Source organism: Anabas testudineus, chromosome 24, assembly GCF_900324465.2.
Source record: "Anabas testudineus chromosome 24, fAnaTes1.2, whole genome shotgun sequence".
Classification (NCBI taxonomy): domain Eukaryota; kingdom Metazoa; phylum Chordata; class Actinopteri; order Anabantiformes; family Anabantidae; genus Anabas; species Anabas testudineus.
The window spans coordinates 1,219,852-1,235,434 of record NC_046632.1 but is presented as its reverse complement, the minus strand read 5'-3'; the positions used below and the strand labels follow the sequence as shown (position 1 = coordinate 1,235,434).

General features: G+C 40.6%; 1 protein-coding gene across 2 annotated transcripts in view; it reads right to left on the bottom strand.

The window, feature by feature from the left end:
* The window catches only part of LOC113149878 (heparan sulfate glucosamine 3-O-sulfotransferase 5), a 57,017-nt gene that overhangs the window by 26,288 nt on the left and 15,146 nt on the right, over window positions 1-15,583 (bottom strand). Inside the window, exon 2 of one of the 2 annotated variants that reach the window (XM_026342222.1) lies at window positions 213-291. The exons of the other annotated variant lie outside the window; for it this stretch is intronic. The gene's annotated coding sequence lies outside the window, so the exon portion shown is untranslated. The remainder of the gene's footprint in view (window positions 1-212; window positions 292-15,583) is intronic. 2 annotated transcript variants of the gene reach the window in all.

The following is a 15,583-nucleotide window of genomic DNA, read 5'->3' as shown; positions in this document are numbered from 1 at the left end:
AGGATAGCAGAAGTTTGTGAACATCTGTGTTAAGTGATTCAATCTCGACTTTTTATATGTCCGAATTCCCTTTAAAATCAGCAGTTTCTGATAATAATCCAGTTATTTATTTATTTCCTACTTGCATATGTTTCCTTCCTTGTCATTTGACATCAACCATCAGCTGGTCCTGGTGTAATGCCAAAGAAAATAAGAGAATTCAACAAACATACCCTCTGTTCCTCATGACTGCGTGTTGAGGTGGTGTTCTGCAACTGGACACTTCTTTATGCACACATGCACATCCAGCATCTGCAATACGGAGAGAGAAATTCTAAATGACACTCAGTGCAGACTTTGATGAGCACGTAGAGCAGTTACTTGAATGAAAAAGGCCCTGCCTCCACTTATTTTGAATTAGAAACCATCAAACCAATGTAAATGTCTGAACAAATCCACTTTTCAACCCCCAGCTTAGGAAAAGGCTCATCCAGCTTCTAGCTTGAATGAGATATGGGACGCTACGCCTGGCATCCAGTGGGGAGACTGTGCGCTAGGTTAAAATGTACCCACAGATGAGAATAAAACACAGCTCATCAGTGGAAAATTGTTCCTCTTTGCAGTTAATTAAAACCAGCCCACTGAGCGTGTGGACGCTTAGGAAAAAGAAAACGTTCACATGAAATACACTGCACTCAGAACAAGAACAAGGGATTCCTTCAAGCTTGAAAAAGTGTGACACTGTACATTAAGTGCACCACAAGGAAAGGCAAAACACTGGTACTGCAAAGGTTAGGAGGTCAATCCCCAGTAGCCTCAGTGATGCTAAAAATGTCCAACCTGATCATACTGCAAATGTAACATTAAGGCACAACAGCATTGTGCTCAGAACAGAAATCCTAAGGAATTACAAGAGCATGGGTATTTCTTTTACACAACATAATCCAGCAACAGAAAAAAACATAATGATAGATAACCAGATGTAAGTGTGTTTGCACATACTCTCCAGTAAGCGGAGAGAACGGAAGTGCAGCGATAATTCCACCCTGTCCTCTTCAAATTATGTTTCTATGTAACTAATTGGCAGATGGAGGAAATACAAAGCGCAAGAGTGTCACACTACAGACCCGCACCTGCCAAGTCTTTACTAGAGTCCTGTGCGAGGTTAGTTTCACCACAACCTCTCCCTGACCTTTACCAAGTGCTGGGAGTCTGAGAACAGTGTAATCAGATGAGTGGATGCTGTACTGTGAGATCAGCTTTTTTGGAGGAAAAGAAAATGTTGCCCATCTACATTTAATTAATATGTTCAGCATCAACGTATTTGCACGTTGCCATATTCATTAATTGTGAACATGTCCTCATTATCTTAACAAAAACTGTAGTTCAGCTGCAATTATGTTCCCGACAAAAACATGCTGTATATTGTGATTGCAGCATAGTTGCAGGGAAATGTATTTTATATTTATTCTTTTTTTATTGTGATTTGATAAGAACTAATGTCTGAAGGCCTGTGAAAAGCATAACCAGTTAAAAGAGTGGAGCAGAAGTGTGGCAGAGCAGAGGATGGGAGGGCTCAGTGGAGCAGAGCAGACTCTAAAGCCTAGCAGTAGCTTAAGTTGCAGGAGGCACAAGTTTGCTGATTGTGGTGTTTGCCATCCAGGATTTTACACCCCCCTACCCATCAGTGTCACTTGTGCTAATAATATAGTTGTAATTAGCATGTTTGCATCGCCTCGTGCTAAGAAGGTATAAATATGGTAAACATCACACCTACTAAACATGTTAGCATCAGCTGGTCCAGGTGTTCTACTGTGGTAATGATGCTGATGATTCTGGGGCTTAGTGGCATGAAACACTTCAGGTGTGTCTAACATACGTATGTTTATATACATGTTTATGTGTATATTCTGTCTCATATGCTATTGAGACTAAAATAATCCAGTATCATGGGGGGGTAATAGTGAAAAAGAAGAATACTGTGGAGATGTGCACTATGCCTTCCCCTTGCTAAGAGAATAGGCATTACATTAATACTGCCTCTAAAGATAAAAATGAAATTCTGGACACCATAAATTATCCACAGGCCACTTATTTCTAATTTTCTGCTTCAAATCAGGTTATACGTTATCCCTTTAGTGCAGCAATATCCAATTATGACAATATTAGAACATACATTTTTAACTCAAAGCATATAACAATCAATAAGAATTATATTGTGCTTCAGTTCATTTCCTCAAAGAGGACCAGGAGGGAGAGGTTGTGTTTATGAAGGCTCAACCTAGAGGTCAGGAGCTCATGAGCTGCAGGGACCAATCCCACAGGAGGAACATGCAGCACTTTATGCATGAAGAGGAAATCCAGTAAATCATAAATGATAGGGTCATGTGCTGTATCACTGCCACAGTGTGGAGATTACCGCTGCTGTAGGACAACAGACTCTGCCAATCATGACCAAGCTTACGCACCGCGGTCATGGGAATGTGTTTGCTAAGCCTTGCAGAACAAATATTCATTTAATTTATGCAAATATGCACAAGGGTAGATTCATTTTGAATATTAAAATGAGATAGCTCTGCGTGCAACGGCTTGTTCTGCTGGCGTATTGGCAGTGTCTTACACCTCCTCTCTAATTATTAACAGCAACGTTGTACTTGAGTGAAATAGAAGGGAACTAGGGAAAGCAGGAGCCTCTGTGACTGACACAATGTGAGTCGAAAGGAGATAACACATTTTTTCACACTGTGATCCAGTGTTACTGAACTGCCGGTAGAGTAAAGCAAAGCTAAAATTATCATTTTAGTTTATTACCACTTGTGTTTCATTTTCCTGGCTATCTGGCTGTCATTCAATGGGTTACAATAAAACTGTACTCCTAATATTAACTGCTAAGATCAGGCAATGCAGCAACAGTTTCAGGGGTCATGTTGCCTCACTGGCACCTGAAGATGGCCTACCTAACACTAAAAACACCTACTACAACATATCTAAATGTCTTCTATGAAATACGGTTCATTTTGAAACAGACAAGAAGGCTAATGTGAGCTGTGTTATAAGGCAACAATGGATTTAGTTTGAAGCACTTGCTGCTCTATATCAGCAGTTACTGATAAGTAACTCCAATAGCTTGCAGTCAGTTTTTGGCAAAAAAAAATATTTTATATCATCAAACTCATCAGAAACACAGTGTAGATGTTGTTCATGTTGTAAATGATCAGCAAACCATTAATCATGTGTTTCAATAGCACATTTATCAATTAAAAAAGATTTTTGCTATTATGTAAGCACAGTTGAACACGTAGGGAGATTTCTATGTGGCTCAAATTTTAGAATAGCAGTGTAAATTCTCATAACTAATAAAAACAGCAGCAAATACTAAGAAAATAAGATCAGTAATGGTAATGCATTGGAACTGAGCAGCCATGTTTGTTGAAGCAATACATTTATTGACAGAAAGCAAGTCACAGGGAGGTGGTTGGGCTGGATGATGGGTTTATGACTGCAGTTGTATATGTAAAGTAATACTTTTACACTTTATTTCTTTATCTTTTAAAACGAGTGTGCAATTCCAGTATCACCAATACCAAAGCACTGTGGGTGAACCAGAGAAATAATAGGAAAAAATAGGAGAGAGAAGAAAAGTTTTATCGTTGCTCACTTAGCTAAGACACAACTTCTGCTTTCCATCCTCAATTCTGGTGAAGCAACATGCTCACTTTTACAGTTGTAGTTTTAAGATGACTTGTTAAAACGAATACCCCAGTTTTAAAATGGCACTTTATCTAGACGCCATTTAATGGAACTCTGTGCACAGACAAGATCTATGGAACAAACACTACACCTCCTCTTGCTCCCTGTAGATACACCCCTGCAATCATGTCAAGTACTACCTTCTGGTTCATGATGAAACAGCAGAAATATGAAGAGTGTTAACAAATGTAGAGTTTTAATAGGCCAGATGAAACATGCTTGTAATTTTACCAACACACCTTCTTCACCAGTAACTGGCAGATAGTGCTCAATTTATATCTGATTAATACAAGTGTTGATGAATGGCTAAAATGTGCATGTGAAACACAAAGATTTAGATTGGCAACATACATTTTTGCAAGTTGGTAGCTCACAGTTAGATTTAATCAGTCAAGTCTTGCAGTTATGTGACAGGATGATTGTTATGCATAATCTTAACAGCAATCTTTTTGCCCCACCTTCAAATGTTTTAACTTAAATAAGTGATACAGTTTGGTCCAGAAGTATTTAGACAGTGATAGAACCACTGAAAATGGACATACTGTGCTTAAACGGTTGTAATTCCTGAATGGTAAATGCTATGAAGAATCATTGACATCTGCAAACTGTCCCTACTCCATGCCACAGTCGCTATCTGCCTCAAATGTTCTTTGTTAAGAAGGTCTTAACACCTACCACCTTGTTCCACAGTAATCATGAAGTGCTTCGAGAGGATCATCTTGTAGCACATCATCTACAAGGTTTCTGTTGGTCAGGACAGTCATCAGTTTGCCTACAGGAGCTACAGATCCACTGGAGATGCAGACTTCACTGCACTTCACTCAACCCTGTCCCACCTGGAGCATCCCAACACATTTGTTAGGATCCTAATAAAACTGTTTTGGAAGCTTCACAACTTGGGTCTCTCCACATCACTGTGCTCTTGGATCCAGGACTTTCAGACCAATAGGCCTCATGTGGTCAGAATAGGCAGCCTACTATAGAGAGAAGATCCAACACCTGTAGTAGTACTCACATAACAACCTGCTCCTGAACCCCAGCACCTGAAGACCAAAGAGGTCATTGTGGACTACAGAAAATGCAGGAAGAAGGTTCATACCCCCCTCCATATACATGGGACAGAGGTAGAGCAAGTTGAGAACAAGTTCCTGGGCATCCATATCACTGTTGACCTCACATGAATGCTGAACCCCTCTGACCTCGCAAAGAAGGCCCAGCAGAGATTTGTTTTTTCACAGGAGGCTCAGATGGGCTGGACTTCACTCTTGGCTGCTGACAAACCTCTACAGAACCACCCTAGAGAGCATTCTTAGTCTCAGTATGTTGGTCTGGTACGGCAGCTGCACAACACAGGACAGGAAGAACCCGGCCCATGTGGTTAAAAAATATATGTTATGATATGCAGAAAAGAACCTCCAGCATAGCTGCAGATCCAGCCCACCTGGATAACATATTCTTTACAGGCCCATAAGAACTCGAACCTCCAGACTGAGGGATAACATCTTCCCTAGGGCTGCGAATAGTTGAGGGAAAGTGGGTGTCCATACAGAAATTCATGTCGATGATGCAATCTGTGAGTCCATCAATATCCTCACTGTGAGCCTCACAGAGTCTTCAAAGCATCCATGCAGGGCAACACTGACCCCCTCTTTCCACCTCTATATGGTTTTAATGGTGGCAGGCTGCCTGTGAACCAATAATATAAGAAGTTCTGTTACAAACTTGAAAGTTACTATATAGTCATTCAGCTTTCTGAAGTGAGTCTTTCTAAGTAACCCCAAAACAGTCCTGTGTTAATGAGTCCCTGATGTCGCCTGCTGCTCTCCTAGTTGTGTTTGTTAATTAGTGTGGGTGTCTTTGGTGGGGCTGTAGCAGTCAAATAATTAACAATGACGAACAGCTTTCGTGTCCACTAGCTCTTATCCCACCTCTACAGCTGTGGGCATGTCGCTCTTCAGCAAACAGTTTTTTTAAAGCCATAGGAGCCAAATTCACACTGCTAATGTGTAAATTTATAATGTGACCTAGCAGGCTGACAGAGAGAGAGACAGAGATTGGTTGGGTGAGAAACTGCAGTTCTACCACAAGTCTACTTTTAGCCCTCTTGCATCAAGTTACTGTGTATGTGCTGATACAGCCCCAGGAAACAGATGTCCTTGTGAGCTGGACTGTAATTATTAATGGCTGAGATTAGCTGGTTTCTTCAAAGTCTGAGCTTTGTGGTGACACGTGCAGGAGCTTGATCTCCAAGTGACGGATTGGTCCCTCAGATCGTGATGACAGAAAGAGAGAGAGAGGAGTTTCCAAAATCATCATCCGTTTGAAAAGTTAGCCTAAAGTGTGGTCCTAATGTCCAGAATCTTTAAAAGCTGGTGCTATACACCAAAACCCTTTGTCAGGGCATTTACACTGTAAAACAACCACATTACTAACTGAAAAAGTTAACGCCCAGTCAGCTACGTAGGGAACTTGTCTTTTGTTTGTTTGTTCTGTTTTTATTTATTAATTTGTTTACTCTTTGTATTTGCACCCCCGAAACTCATGTCAATAGTTTAAAATGGAAATTTTAAATAGTCAGAATTGATCTGACCGGTAAATAGTCTTTAGGTTCAGTTCCCTGTAGTTCCCTGACACAATCTGGTACAAAACTCACATCACTCATAAAAAGATCAGAAATTGATCAGAAAGGTGTTTTAAATGTTTTCAGTTAGAGTAATAAAGAACCAAGATCAGGTACGACATGATCATTTCTCTGGGTTCAGTTAATGACCACACTGGAACACATACAGAGAGTAATGTTACCTCCAGTCAGTCTGTCTTAATGTGCCTTTGCAAGTGGTAGCATAAATTGCAATAACTGTTAATAAACTAGCAGCTTTTAAAGTATTAATTCCCTCTTCATATAATTGGATAGGACACCAAGGTGGCTGGCTATATGTTTTTATGGGAATGCCCTGTCAGGAGTGCAGATTGTCTTTTGAGGCAGAGTGATGGTTGGGTGCAAAGTGACAGTGAATCTTCAAAATGGGGCTCCTTAGAACATTATTTGCAATAAATTACAGGGAGGATCTGTGCTCAAGGTCACCTGTAAAAGTGACAGCCTTCAAGTGAAGCCCGGTCCAGCATTTCGTTATGAGCTGTGGCTTCATCAAGAAAACTTTATCAGGCCGTCCCAGTGTCTGTTCTGTGACTGGCCAGTTTAGGAGGGAGCTCAACAGTAAAAACATGGTCAGTCTCCACCCAGACTTGTAGAAGACTCCTAACTGAGGGCAGCCAATTAATTGGCAGCGTCCATAAAGACTTAAAAGGTTGAACTTTGAGATCGATTTGCTCCAGTGTGGCGCCTGGTAAGAGGTGTCTCATATGAGCTCACAGTCCATCTACTGTAAAGATGTTGCAAAGACAAGCCATTTTAATTTAGACGCTGATTAGAAAGGATCTGTAAGCAACACTTGCGCACACCAATGGAATCATAAAATATATCAGTTGCTGCATTGACAAATACATAATATCGGCATTTTTCTAATTAGTGATTAGCTGAAATCAGAGGCTTCCCTGCCAATCCAATCAGCAAAGATCCTCTATGCTTTACAGGCGCCCTGTAGCAGGGGGGAATTGTTGGAAACTCTTTTACAGGCTGTTCCTATCAGGCATATGACACCGGTGATCAGAGAGACTGGCCTACTGGGGATTATCCAATCTAATTTATGGAGCAGAAAATATGAGCAGTTGTTAACCACGAAGATGGGAGCTGCTGAACAACACAGACCATGTACCATATAATGGTGCAAGAACTTGTTTATGCCTTCGCGTGACATTCACTTCTTATTTTTGCTGAAGGTCAAGAGCCTTTTGGTTGTTCAGTATGTTCAATGCTGCCATGCTGGCACCAAGCCAATGACACAAATGAAACAAATGAGAGAATTAAAAACATTTTACTTTACATGTTCATGCAGGGCAGTGGTTGCAATCTGCTACCTTCCTAACTTTCACTGCTGTTAGTATCAAAATGAAATGAGGTTAATCATTATCGTGACCACCGTCCATTAGCATCTCTATTCTTTAGATCTGCCTATTAATGCACATGTGAAAAGGAGGAGGTTTGCAGTGCCTTGTCTTTGGTGTATTTAAGGACACTTTAACACCTGAGACAGCAGAGTCAGCTGCAGAACAGCAGCCTTTGCAAAAAAGTGACCAGTTCACATTAATCTTTCTCTGACCATAAATAATAAAGTAAAGTATAACTAAAAAGGTATCACTTATGATGGTTGACTACAAAACAAAAACAGTAAGTCACTGCAGTAGCAGTTACTGCAACAGCAGTTGCAGTAAATACTACTGCTAAGTTAAGTTACTGTGAAATGAAGTCCATACAATGAAAGCATAGTCTACCTAAATTACAAAAGACAGCTACAAAAGAATCAGCCAGATTCAACCAGTGAATGCTAGACTTATAACAATCAGGACAACGGTTAGTTAGTTGTTTGGGTTAGAAATCACGGAAGACAGGAAATGCTTAACCAATAAACCTTTAATTGTGGTAAAATGTAATTTTATGTTGTTATTTTAGACCCGTCTGTAAATTAGCTGATTGAATGTTTCTGTGCAGTGCTGAATTTATCCTGTTGCTACCATCATGATGTATATCCTCAATAAACATCAGTGAGCCCTTTCCAGAAGCTGCCACGCAGCCCAAGCCATGACACTACCTCCACCAAGCTTCATAGATAAGCTTGTATGGTGTGAATCACGCAGATCCTTTTTCCACACTTTCTAAAAATAGTTGCTTTTCTATAGACAGCTCTGTGGTTGTCATATTGATTTCTGCTTTTTAACAACAAATGCAGTGACAGGTATAAAAAAGGTAAGACCTAAGGCTTGAACAAACTGTTGTCATTTAGAGTCATTTAGTTATTCTTTAACAATCATTCTCAAACAAAAGTTTCAATACAAATGCTTAAATATAAATACCATCAAATAAAAGCATAAATTCTGAACCTTCATCCCATATCTATCTTTAAACTTGAACTGGAAACTGAACATATTAGCACACATTACCAAACAAATGGCCTTGCATCCAGGGTCAATTGCAATCCCATACCAGCCCTGCACCTGCAAAGTTCAGTACCAGGCCTGACCGTCCTTAATATAGGACTAGCAACGTGATCTATAACTGTTGTCTATTTACACACAGCTAATACATTAACATTAACTGATGGTTTTTATGTTGTGATGGACAGATGAGAGCATGAGGTTTGCAGCCACATACACTTCAAGCTGTGATGCACTGTGTGTTTTGACACCAATTGATCGGTGTCAAGTCGTACATTTGTCTGTCCACCACGTTGGAACCATCAGCTGGTGTTTTCCTGCACATAAAGTTTCACCAGTTTGTAGACTGTAGACTTGCAGAATGAGTTGTTGCACACAGAGGTACAAAACCTTCTGCCCAAGTTGCTCGCAGAATTTAAAATGACTCAAAGATAACTTTTGCATTTGCTGTCAGTCCAGTGCATTCTTAATTCCATAGAATGATAAAGAGATGTTAAAAAATAAAGTAAGTTAAAGAAAAACTGTGCCTTTATGTTCACTTCTGTTTTCCTCCTCATCTTTCTTTCACTGTGCTTGCATCCGTGATTTAATATGAATAATTTTTATCCCACTACAAATTATATTAGTCTTTCAATTGGACTCTGTGTGCATGTATTGCAAGCTAGATGACACTTAAAGAACAGTTGGTACACTGGCAGTTGGCGGTGAATAAACACAACATGGTCAAGTGGGCAAATTCTGTCATAACACATCTTGAAAAAATGATTTTTCTGTGAGAATCAAAACTGTAGCAGACAAGATGCTTGTTTAAAACCACACAAAAATCAGCCTACATTGTAAGTCTGATAGCATTTTGGAGAATATGAAGGCTTGCCGCATAATTCTGCTCTGCTGGTCAAAAATAACTCACAGTCACACCTTCTCCAGCTATAGGCAATCAACAGCAAAAAGAAAAAGTGAAATGCAATCTTTAAAACAGCTGCAAGTGAGCAGTTTGAGCAGCAAAAGGACAACTGGCCAACATGTGATCTGTCACCTTGTTTAGTTTACAGTCGGCGGTGTAAATCTAATCATGCTGTGTGTAGTTCAATGACGCCTCGCTCCCTGATGTGACCTCTTGCTGATGTGCAAAACTGCTAACGTTCCACGCCGCCTTGTGCAGCTTTAATGAAAAATGTAATCCCTTGCTATCTCCGACGCCACAGTTACATTTATCCAGACAGTCTGTCAGACTTGGTTGACATTCGTATTCCTCAACCTCCAGTGATAATTTCCACAGGGCGTACAGTCAATCATGCCGCACTCCACTGTCACAAGCAGTAGCCCTGGCGTGAAGTTTCACATCACCAACTACATCGAGAATAAACACCAGCCGCTCTCCATCTCGCTGCCATCTCCATACTCCTCCGCCGACTGGCAACAGCTCGTCTTGTGACAGTGGCGGCGCATGTGTGCCAGAGATAGGCCCATTCTGAGATTCCACATAATCATCCTGTGTTCAGCCTTTCTGTCTCACCCTTTCATTCCAGGCTTCCACGCTGATTCATGCTAATGATCTTAGCTGATGCAATTTGTACGACACATACGTAGATGCGACTAGTCAGAGCACAGTTATGCAAATGACCTATCTAATTTCTCTTTGTTCTTTAAAGGATTAGTTCCCCCGAATTATCTGAGTTTGCCTCAGCTTATTTGTACAGAACTTTTTATAAATGATAGCTATTCAAGGTGTTTCACATCATAAAAGTAAACTGATGGCTACTATAAAAGTATATTTAATCAAATTATATCAAAGGCGATGGTGACAATCTGCTCTGTTGACTCTACCTCAGACTCTAAAATGAGAGGAATTGTCTCCAAACTTTGATTCACTTCATTCATAAGGTGGCGATCCTCATTCCAAATTCTGTCTACAAAGCTTTTCTGATCAGGAAAAACAGTCATTAATGAGCTGAACATCAAACCAGTTAAACAGAACGTGTTTCAGTGATGTAGAGAAGTGGAACCAGGCTGTTAGAGTTGGGGATGAACCAGCCTCTTCTAAATCCCTGATCAGAGAAAAATTATGCATGTTAAATATTGTCCGCAGTCCTAGTTGCACCTGGTATACACATATAATCTATATATAGATACACTGTCTGCATAATGATCAAATCTATTGGTCTTGCATTTATACATATACTAATATTGATAGGCATTCCTGTTATCATTGTGATTAGCCTTCATTATGCAGTTAGGTAGCGGTTGGTAGATTGGGATAACTCATTTTTAAATATCTTTTTACGAGGTAAGACAGCTCTTGCTACTACTTGTACTTTTTGCTGGACTTTATTCAAAGTCTGTAACATGGTAGGTCAACTGTCCAATAAAGTATTATAGGGCCAATCCAGAAGCTAGCATCAAATAGGAAAACATAAGCTTATAATGCTTACACAGTATGATAATCTATACAAATGTATACCAATTGTAATCAGAATATCTGTTGAAAGATACAGTACCACTACAGGTGATGTGTTTTTAAAGTTAATAATAATTTGATCATTCATCATGAGAAAAACTGGCGTGGAAAAGAGCACCTTTAAACAATCCTAGATTTGTTTTGGTTTTCCTCCGACAGTCACGATCAACTGTTGGGCAACTTTTGCACAGACACAAATCACACAAATTGCTGAAGCGGTTCAGAGGAGACGCCGCGATGGTGAGAAACAACCAGCGCACCGATTCCCTCCCTGCCAGGACAGATGTGAATGCTTTTAAAGCGACTGCAAGTGTTCATTAGAGATAAGGGATTTTGTCTGCCCACATAATTGCCCAGCTTCTGTGGCAGACTGTATGTGCCAGTCAGCTACTAGCACTATGACAGCAGCCTGCCAGGCTCCAGCAGCTGCTCTTGTTTCGTGACATTTAGACCCATTTAGGCTCATTAGAACTAAGAAGCCAGCGGGGTCTTTTGTGTTTGCCTGTTTCACTCACACAGAAGATAAATGAGTGGCAACTTAAAGTGCTTTCTTAACTTGAGCTTAACTGTGGTTCAACAAGTCTAGAGTGGCAGGAGGCACTTGTTCTGTCTGAATATGCTTGTAAAAACAAAATCCACTTCACTTCTCACGATGGCAATTCCGCCATCCATCTGTGACTAGGAGATCAAGGCAGAGCAAGGTAGCATTATCTTTGAATAAGACTGTCCTGTAAAATATGACCAACTGGCCAAAAATCACCAATAGTTGCTGAAGTGAATATTACATGACCACCTAGTAAAGGTTGATGGATGGCCCAACCAAGCTGCATGGTTCCCTCCATGGGCTTTAAATTACTACACTTATACGGACACTGAGGTTGAGGGCCCTGATGTTATATAATGTATAGTAACACAAAAACAAACTACTAACAACAAAACTAAGTCTACAGCCAGTGGTTGAGTTGGCAGAGTGGTTGCCCATCAACTCCGGATGAAACACTGACCCCCCACACTGTCTAGGATTGTGTTAAAAAGGTCGTCCAGTGTAAAACCTGTGCCTGTGCGGATCATATCGTACTGTAGTGACCCACATGTGGGATAAGCAGGAAGCCAAGCCAGCAGTCTGTGAGACGGTACTTTAGAGCAGTGAGATTTCAGAATAAATACTCAAATCAGCATTCCAACATGCTCACAGTGGCATGTTCACAAGTGGGTATCATTTTTAACTTTATTCCACACACCATGTTCACCTTATAAGTTTTCTCATGTTAGCGTTTGCTGTTCTAGTCTTCTCAAAGGCCAGATGAAATAATAAATATATGTAAGGTCTTAAACCATACACTGTAAAGTGTCTTGAGATGACTTCTGAGGTGATTTGGACCTATACAAATAAAACTGAATTCAACACTACATGCAGATGCTGGTACAGTGCACAACAACCATATGTCACATTACGAGTGGATGAGAACAGTGAAAAACTCACACCCAGCAAAACTTATAGATATGGATGCTGGAGGAGCAGACAGAGACGATCGTTATGGACTGTAACGATCCCAGTGCTCAGACAAATAAGTTGAGAAGGGTGTAGGCTACTGTGTGGCTGTCAGCAGCACACACACATGAACCTGTTTATGCTGTGTGTGTGTGTGTGTGTGTGTGTGTGTAATGCACTCTGAGCTGACAATGATTTGCTGATCATTAAGCACACTCGACACAGAGTGAGGTAAGGAAAATATGTCCTGTAGACAGAATTGATGACGAGGTTCTTCCTCCTCCCCGTTTCCGTGGGGATAGAAAGCTTCTGTTTTATACCTTTGTCTTAATAGAGTGAAGCTGTTCATAAAAAGAGCTTTACACCAAACCCTCTCAGCGCTAAATACTGACATTTTATGTAGTCTTGGTTTGGGTGTGCACAGTGGTCATTTACATTTAAGCATTGTAAAGTTACTTCAAGTAAAATTTAACACACTCTGGTCAAGTTTATTCATATAAATTGTCAATCAAAGGCTGCGTCAATCTGTGACGCAGCAGCCGACACTGTGGACCAGTCTACAGCAGCACACAGAGGGGCTATAGAAGTAGAACACAGACAAAGTCAGGCCTGACAGCTATGTGTTAAAACTTTTCTGCAACTATTTCACACAGCACACGTGCTTTCATGTTGTTTTTGGTCTCTATAAATATGTTTGTTATTTTATTATTAGTACAAGAAAGGAGGCATGCAGCAGGGCTGTGCACCAGTTACACTGAGCTCATTGTTTGAGGTTTGCAGGCATCTGCAGGATTTGCATCACTTTCATCACTTTCTCCAAGAATCTAACTTTTCCCGTGCAGCATCTGCAACTGTAAAACACAATACGGCACAGTTAAAATCATTTTCATGATATACAGGGCTTGCATTTAGACGTTCATTACAGCCACAGCTTTAATCGCCTTCATCAGCAGATGGAGTTAGCACAATCATCAAGGAGATTAAAGACAAAAGAGAAATACATAATAGTTTATATTCACATAAATGTACTTCACATTATTATGGTGACATTACAAATTCAATCATGCATTATGTGTTTATAGTGCAATGACAGGTTCTTCATTATGCTTTAAAACATCCTCATATCTGCTTAAACTACACTGTAGAGTTTCAGTATGTTATCATTGTTTATACATTTGTGCTAAATGCCACTTATTTAAATGCTCTTGAGGGGCCGGTGTCAAAATCTAGCTTCATTAAATGTATTATTTCAGGTGATATTATGCTTATTCTCTGCATATTCCTAAATTAATTTGTGTTCACTCAAATTGCACAGACAACCTGGGGCCATATAAGAGTCCAACACAGGGAACACTGCACAAAGAAGGGGAGGATCTGAGAGTTAATCGGGGTGCCGCAGCGCATTTTTTGTGCCACAGGGCCCCTTAGCAAGATAATCAGGCCATGTGGGTGACTTAAATAAAGCAAGTGCTTGCACTTTTATAATTTAATGAAATGAGTAGAAGGAGTGAAACCATACAAACAGTCAACACTATTTAATAATATGTGGTTGTAATGAAGCATTTAATGAGTTTGGCCCTGTCAGTTTGAATTCCTGTGTGTTGGAGAGTGTCTAAAAGTTTAATTTCAGCACACTATAGGCAGGATCTATAAAATGTGGGACCTTCTCCTCTGCTGCAAACCCAACTTTGTGATTGCAGCTAACAAGACAGCTGTATTTTTATGTATGGGAAACTTGCTGAGTGCAACTTTAATTCTGTAAAGCTAGCATTTTTCACCAGTTCAGTGAAGCCGTAGTGGAACTTAGCACAGAGGATTTTAGCACACTCTGTCTGGTTTCATTTTTAAATTGCCCGTTAAAGTGACATATTGCACAGCACTGGAAACTTTAGCATTGCATAATTTCAAAGAGAATTTTTCCCCCTGTTTTGAGACAGATTCAACGTATCCTGTAGCTCTCGGCGTCTGGGGAGTGCCAATTAGCTTGTTTTTCTTGTCTTTGATTATCTGAGCTGAGATGGTGCAACACTGTGCCACACAGGTGATGATATTATCTCCTTTGTCTGCATATGTAAGCAGACGCAGTCTCTGTTCTGTCTTTATATGTCCAGGTGATGCATTATAGCGTTACAGATGAAGTAGATTACAGCAGTAAAGATAAGACGCACATGCTTTTGAGGATAGCTTTATCAACTCACTGTGCTTTAAAGTGGTTTGCACTTTGTGTCGAAAGGATTAGAAAAGTCTGCACTCTGCAGAGCTGGTGTGAAGCCAAAAAAGGATGTTTGGGGAGGGGTTTCAGATCATTTGCCCAGACACTGAGATCCGTAAAGATGACAGCAGCCCTGCACAAGACGCTGCAGGGGACAGAGAGACAGGCTGGCCCTAAAGTAACCTAACTGTCCAAGCCTCGCAGTAGTGCTTACGGATATGAAGTGGCAAGGGTTGCTCCGGTCCTATTGGCAGGCGCCCGACCCATTTGGCATAACTGCACTTGCTGGTGAGGTGGTAATAACGTCACATTACTGAAATCATCGGGCGTGAAGTTTTGTAAATGGACGTCACGAGGAAAGATACATGGTGACGAGTAGGCGAGCCAAAGTCGATCTCCTGCCTGCCTGACTGATGGTAACACACTTCTTAAGTAACACAGTCTCCTTTTAAGATGGCCGGCACACATCAGGCACGCAGCTCCATTACTTTCAGCTTGATCTGAATTCCTCCAGCCTCTGTAAATGGTGACATGTCACATCCTGTGAGCAAAATGGACTGTGCATGCGAAATAAACAAGTTGAGTTCAAGAGTTATCTTTCACCAGCGGGAGGAGGGCGAATGAACTCCCTCCACAGGCC